Below are 6,000 nucleotides of genomic sequence, written 5' to 3'. Positions count from 1 at the left end.
CAGCTGCCTCTTGAAGGCCTCTAGGGCGGGAGAGCCCATGACCTACAACCTACAACCTTCAGCAACCTCTGGCCACCCCTGAACCACTGGGATCCGCTCAAATTGAAACTGACAGCAGCAACCGTCTCTGACCCAGATGTCCACCTCGCTGTAGCTGAATGGAGCATAATTACAATTTGCAGAACGTCGCTCTTCCTTGATTAGCCTGGCTGGGTTTGTTCCGTTCAGTGGATGGTGTTCCTGATGTTTCCCAAGCAGCTGGGCTTTTTCCTGGGTGGCAGATGCGAGTTTTGTATGTAGGTTGTTGAGAGGGGGGTGTCGTCCCCCCCCACACAATTAGACCAGTGAGAGAGGGGAGAACAGGTCATGCAAGGCAGCCAGCCAATCACAAGGAGACAGCACATCAAGTTACTGACTACAGCCATAACAAGAACATTATTATTTATTTGTAGCATTTATATCTTGCCTTTTTCCCTCCAAGGAACCCAAGGCGGCGTACATAATCCTCTTCCTCTCCATGTTATCCTCACAACAACAACCCTGTGAGGTGGGTTGGGCTGAGAGTCTGTGACTGGCCCAAAGTCACCCAGTGGGTTTCCACGGCCAAGTGGAGACTAGAACCCGGATCTCCCGACTCCCAGTTCAACACGCCAGCCACTACACCACACTGGCTCTCACAGATTTGCACTCAAAGTTCAGGCTGCTGAGTTGAAATAGGGAACATCTCCCCACACCTTGTCACCTCATTAGGTGGGGTGCCAAATTTGAGGGGTGGGGGGGAATATAACTGAGGCTGTGGAGGTGGGTGACGGAGTGACTGTGGAGGGTGAGGCTAAATCAGGCCACCCACCTACCTGCCTGCCCAGCTTTGGGACTGCTTGCCCACCCGACTTTGTGCACTACCCCAGTTTGTGCCTCTGAGTAAACAGGTTTGGCAGTTTTTTGCCTTGTTTCAAAAACTTGCCAAACCTATTGTACCAGAGGTGCCTCTGGTACAATAGAAAGGATACACGTGCACATCATGTCCGGTGGAGCCTCACTCCGACTGCAATCAGCTCTCTTAGAAACTGAGGAGGCAGTCCTATTTGGAAGGCTGTAAGCCTCCAAGCGCCAAAGTTTGCAGCCATCCAAAGCAGAGGTGGGAGGGATGGCAGAAGCAATTGTTGCCTCCGTGCTTTTCCTGCTCTGTATTTTGCCTATACGGGCTCCCTCCCACCCCCCCAACTAGCTGGAGCATGTCAGAGCGGGAGGGAAGGAGGCTAGGGAGCCCTGAGGATACATCATGACAACCTCCTCCATCCTCTCCTCTCCCCAACCACTGGCACATTGCCTTAACCCCCTCTCTGAGGACACTGCGAGGGGTAGAAGAGCTCAGATTCCAAAATACCCTACACCCCACCTCCCAGACTCTGTGTAGAGATCATGGGATTGTTCCCTAGGGCTGTTGCCTAAACTGAGTTTTCATTTGGAGTGGAAAGCGCTGAAGATTTCTGACGATCTATAATGATCAGTTTATTTATGGCATCAGCTTTTCTCTCTATTTGTACAGTGGCTTTTAGTGCCTCAGAGAGCTTCATCCCACGTACCTGTTTCCCTCGAATTAACCCCTACAGCGCTAAGCTGTCATAGTTGTTGTTAGCTAAATCACACCTTGGGCGGCAGCGCTCCTAAGATCCTTTGCATATCAGGAAAGAGTTTTAAGGAGGGAAATGTAAAAAATCATAAAAAATCAACGGAAGACCCAATCCAATTCAAATTTGTTATGCTTAAAGCTTTCCTTAATATCTATGACTGTGCCAATTTTGATGTCTTTATCTTTAAAACTTACGCAGACGTAAGCATTTGTTTAATTTTTCTTTAAACATATCAAATCCTGCTCCTGCGCCCCCCAGTGGCCGCTTGGAAAACAACAAATGATTCGCTTGAAAACTAGTAGCTAAATACCTCGATACTTTCCTCTTTATAGCACAATTAAAGCAGGATGCATGGGAGTGCTTCACAGTCAAAGCAGATTATAAGCTGGAAAACTTCGGAGTCCTTTGCACGCAATTCGCAGTGATTGCACAGTATAACCCTGGTGTGATGAAGCTCATAGTCATCTTAGATGAGATTCCCCCGTTCTTTCTCAAGCAAGAGGGAATGCCTCTTCTTTCACCAACGGTGCTTGGATCTGCAATGTTTATAAGTGCTTATCTTAAGATAATCTGTTTTTTTTTTTAAAAAAAAAATAGGAAGCCTGCTGATTGATTAACTGGAGCATCCTTTTGGTCATTCAAATGCTTTTTAATTAATCGCTCCAGTGATTAAGCATTGCAGCCCTTAAAAAACCAAAACATTAATACATGCTTCCAACTGGGCCCAGAGCATATAATGCCCTTTCTTGCTCCTGATTCTTGGCAGTGTTTGAAAACCTGTCTCCTGAAGATGTGGAGGATCAGAGGTCTGGAAACAAAGCCCTATGAAGAGAGACTGAAAGAACTGGGCATGTTTAGCCTGGAGGAGAGAAGATGGAGGGGAGACATGATAGCACTCTTCAAATACTTAAAAGGTTGTCACACAGAGGAGGGCCAGGATCTCTTCTCGATCCTCCCAGATTGCAGGACACGGAATAACGGGCTCAAGTTACAGGAAGCCAGATTCCAGCTGGACATCAGGAAAGCATCCTGACTGTTAGAGCAGTACGACAATGGAACCAGTTACCTAGGGAGGTGGTGGGCTCTCCCACCCTAGAGGCCTTCAAGAAGCAACTGGACAACCACCTGTCAGGGATGCTTTAGGGTGGATTCCTGCATTGAGTAGGGGGTTGGACTCAATGGCCTTAGAGGCCCCTTCCAACTCTATTATTGTATGATTCTATGTTTGTGCCTCGAATAGCTAAGTGACTTAGCCTTGTATTAGTTTTTATTCTGCCATGCAGTAGCAACCTTTAGCTGTACAAACCTAGGTCTGGTTTATGCATTTTAAATGCTTTCCTACTCTGATGGCGCCCTCTAGAGCCCGATAGCCCCATTGCATTCATGAAAGAATTCTTCATTAGAAATAGATGATTCTGTCAAATGCGGTTTAACACAATTTTTCATTTTTCCACTGGTAGGTTCAGTGCGTCCTGCATGTTGATTTAAAAATTTTGTGTGTTTTTGTGTTCAAACTTCATACACGTTTTTTCTTGCATTTTCCGAATATATGTATTTTGTACACACAATTTTGTCTTATTTACAGATTTTCCCCCAAGCCTTTTTTTTCTAATACAATCCAATTTTTGAGTGTTACTTTCATTGGTTTGTGCATTTTTGTGTGTATTTTCCCTAAGATAAGCACACACACCCAAGAATTCCATTGCAAAGTTTGGAGAAGTTCAGTGAATTTTGAAGGATTGTATTGTTTTGAAAGTGTGAAATTAGGTAAGCTCTCATTAAAATGAAAATTCTCTAGAGGTGGCCACCACTGAACTTTGGGAAAGTGGGCTTGTGCCTGAAGATCAGGAAAACATGTCTTTTCAGAGTGCATCCTTGCCCTAGACACTAAACCATAGGGTTAGGAAGACTGTGGGTCAGTGACAGGGCACCTGTTTGCTTTCAGAAGGTCCCAGTTTCAAACCCCAGCATCTCTAGTTCAAAGGCTCAGGTAGCTGGTGATGGGAAAATTAAATCATAGAATAGTAGAGTTGGAAGGGGCCTATAAGGCCATCAAGTCCAACCCCCTGCTCAATGCAGGAATCCACCCTAAAGCATACCTGACAGATGGTTGTCCAGCTGCCTCCTGAAGGCCTTTAGGGTGGGAGAGCCCACAACCTCCCTAGGTCATTGGTTTCATTGTCGTACTGCTCTGACAGTCGGGAAGTTTTTCCTGATGTCCAGCTGGAAACTGGCTTCCTGTCACTTGAGCCCGTTATTCTGTGTCCTGCACTCTGGGAGGATCGAGAAGAGATCCTGGCCCTCCTCTGTGTGACAACCTTTGAAGTATTTGAAGAGTGCTCTCATGTTTCCCCTCAATCTTCTCTTCTCCAGGCTAAACATGCCCAGTTCTTTCAGCCTCTCTTCATAGGGCTTTGTTTCCAGATCCCTGATCATCCTGGTTGCCCTCCTCTGAACACGCGCCAGCTTATCTGCGTCCTTCTTGAATTGTGGAGCCCAGAACTGGACGCAATACTCTAAATGCAGCCTATGAAAATAATATTGCCTGAAATATTTTATTTCCAGTGGGGATTTCTCTGTGCTTGACATTTTGACTGTTGCTTGCCAAGAACTGGAGAGTACATATTCATTATTTTAAAGAGAGGAGATGCTTTTGGCCAGACGAACAAAAAGCCCTTTTGGCTGCATGTGCAAATGGACGGTTCACCTGCTGTTCATTCTTAGGCAGAAGCCTCTGTTTCAGAACAGGCTGTGATGTTTGAGAAACTCCTTGTTTTCGTCGAAGAGGCAGGAATAGGAATGGAATGGGGGACGCGCTCAAATGTCCTCATTTTAATTCCAAATGTCAAAGAGGTTTGAGAGCGTGTGTGTTTTGAAGGAAAGAGATGTGGACTCCTGGGCCTGTGGAGCATGGATTGAGCAGCCAGAAAAGCCATTTGGTTTGGAGAAAGAGGTTCAGTTAAAAGGTCATTATTTCATTATATTGCAGCCTTGCTTTTGGAAGGAGATGCTTTTTCATGGTGCTCTTGAATAGTTTATGGCTTCCTTTACTCAGCAATTGCGCTGTTCCCCCTATGATCTGGGGTTTTACCTCTACTCCCTTGGCAGGTTGAGGACATCTAAATGCCCCTGCTTAGAAAAGAAAAACCAAATGTTGTTGATTAAAATTGCGCTGTTCCCTCTATGATCCGGGGTTTTATCTCTACTCCCTTGGCAGGTTGAGGACATCTAAATGCCCGTGCTTAGAAAAGAAAAACCAAATGTTCTCAATTAAAATGGCCAATTGGTTTACAAAGGTAGAAAAACTGGTGCCCTCCAAATTTTTTGGGACTACGTTTTGGAGCCTACTCTTGGTTTGGCCCCCATGGGACAACAGTGTCACTAGTTACTGCTACTTTTCTGGTCACCATCTAAAGCGCTGGTTATGACCTACAAAGCCCTACACCATTTGCAAACAAACCATCTGGAAGGCTGTGTTCTTCCATATGGCCCGTCCCTCGTTTTGTGACCTCCGGATAAGGCCTTTCCTTCCGTCCCAGTGACGTCTATAGCACATATGCCGGGGATTTAAGAGAGAGCCTTCTGGTGGCAGCTCTGTCGCTCCGGAATGTCTTGCCAAGAAATGGGAGAATCAGCCAGGTTTGAGCTTGTGAAGGTTCTCTGAGTTCCACACTGAAGCCTTGTCGTCATCTCCCTATTCCCAAATGTGACTCTCTCTCTCTCTCTCTCTCTCCATTCAGAAGACACCTTAAACCACAGCTTTAACCACAGTGGTTAAGCTAGAAAACTGGGCTGTGTTCAGAAGACACCTTAAACTATGGTGACTAAGGCAAAAAGCCTTAGAATCATAGAATAGTAGAGTTAGAAAGGGCCTATGAGGCCATCACGTTCAACACCCCGCTCAATGCAGGAATACACCCTAAAGCATCCCTGATAGATGGTTGCCCAGCTGCCTCTTGGATGCCTCTAGTGTGGGAGAGCCCACAACCTCCCTAGGTCACTGGTTCTATTGTCGTACTGCTCTAACGGTCAGGAAGTTTTTCCTGATGTCCAGCTGGAATCTGGCTTCCTGTCACTTGAGCCCATTATTCTGTGTCCTGCACTCTGGGATGCACCATGGTTAAAGTTGTGGTTTAAGGTGTCTTCGGAACGGAGCCTGTTTCCCTCTGTCTCTCTGAAGACACCTTAAACTATGGTGACTAATGCAAACAGCCTTATTCACCATGGTTAAATCTGTGGTTTAAGGTGTCTTCTGAATCCCCCCTCTCCCCCTTTCCCTCCATTTGAATGGGAAAAGTAAGCATTTGGGTGCATATTTTTAAAAATTGCACACCCAAATGCATAATTCTCCCCTTCAGTAAATCAT

The sequence above is a fragment of the Elgaria multicarinata genome, chromosome 19 (assembly GCF_023053635.1).
Source record: "Elgaria multicarinata webbii isolate HBS135686 ecotype San Diego chromosome 19, rElgMul1.1.pri, whole genome shotgun sequence".
NCBI classification, from domain to species: domain Eukaryota; kingdom Metazoa; phylum Chordata; class Lepidosauria; order Squamata; family Anguidae; genus Elgaria; species Elgaria multicarinata.
This window is presented reverse-complemented; position numbering follows the sequence as displayed.